The sequence below is a fragment of the Oncorhynchus mykiss genome, chromosome 16, assembly GCF_013265735.2.
Source record: "Oncorhynchus mykiss isolate Arlee chromosome 16, USDA_OmykA_1.1, whole genome shotgun sequence".
NCBI lineage: Eukaryota > Metazoa > Chordata > Actinopteri > Salmoniformes > Salmonidae > Oncorhynchus > Oncorhynchus mykiss.
Window position 1 is genome coordinate 7,306,242 of NC_048580.1, and position 1,699 is coordinate 7,307,940.

The window sequence follows — 1,699 nt, forward strand, 5'->3', positions numbered from 1 at the left end:
AAAATAAGTAATCCGCACACTGCTCTTGATCGTATCACTGCTCTTGATCGCATCACTGCTCTTGATCGTATCACTACTCTTGATCGTATCACTACTCTTGATCGTATCACTACTCTTGATCGTATCACTGCTCTTGATCGTATCACTGCTCTTGATCGTATCACTACTCTTGATCGTATCACTGCTCTTGATCGTATCACTACTCTTGATCGTATCACTGCTCTTGATCGTATCACTACTCTTGATCGTATCACTGCTCTTGATCGTATCACTGCTCTTGATCGTATCACTACTCTTGATCGTATCACTACTCTTGATCGTATCACTGCTCTTGATCGTATCACTGCTCTTGATCGTATCACTGCTCTTGATCGTATCACTGCTCTTGATCGTATCACTGCTCTTGATCGTATCACTACTCTTGATCGTATCACTGCTCTTGATCGTATCACTGCTCTTGATCGTATCACTACTCTTGATCGTATCACTGCTCTTGATCGTATCACTGCTCTTGATCGTATCACTACTCTTGATCGTATCACTACTCTTGATCGTATCACTACTCTTGATCGTATCACTGCTCTTGATCGTATCACTGCTCTTGATCGTATCACTACTCTTGATCGTATCACTACTCTTGATCGTATCACTACTCTTGATCGTATCACTGCTCTTGATCGTATCACTGCTCTTGATCGTATCACTGCTCTTGATCGTATCACTGCTCTTGATCGTATCACTGCTCTTGATCGTATCACTGCTCTTGATCGTATCACTGCTCTTGATCGTATCACTGCTCTTGATCGTATCACTGCTCTTGATCGTATCACTGCTCTTGATCGTATCACTGCTCTTGATCGTATCACTGCTCTTGATCGTATCACTGCTCTTGATCGTATCACTACTCTTGATCGTATCACTACTCTTGATCGTATCACTGCTCTTGATCGTATCACTGCTCTTGATCGCATCACTGCTCTTGATCGTATCACTGCTCTTGATCGTATCACTGCTCTTGATCGTATCACTGCTCTTGATCGTATCACTGCTCTTGATCGTATCACTGCTCTTGATCGTATCACTGCTCTTGATCGTATCACTGCTCTTGATCGTATCACTACTCTTGATCGTATCACTACTCTTGATCGTATCACTGCTCTTGATCGTATCACTGCTCTTGATCGTATCACTGCTCTTGATCGTATCACTGCTCTTGATCGTATCACTGCTCTTGATCGTATCACTACTCTTGATCGTATCACTACTCTTGATCGTATCACTGCTCTTGATCGTATCACTGCTCTTGATCGTATCACTGCTCTTGATCGTATCACTGCTCTTGATCGTATCACTGCTCTTGATCGTATCACTGCTCTTGATCGTATCACTGCTCTTGATCGTATCACTGCTCTTGATCGTATCACTACTCTTGATCGTATCACTACTCTTGATCGTATCACTGCTCTTGATCGTATCACTGCTCTTGATCGTATCACTGCTCTTGATCGTATCACTGCTCTTGATCGTATCACTGCTCTTGATCGTATCACTACTCTTGATCGTATCACTGCTCTTGATCGTATCACTGCTCTTGATCGTATCACTGCTCTTGATCGTATCACTGCTCTTGATCGTATCACTACTCTTGATCGTATCACTGCTCTTGATCGTATCACTGCTCTTGATCGTATCACTACTC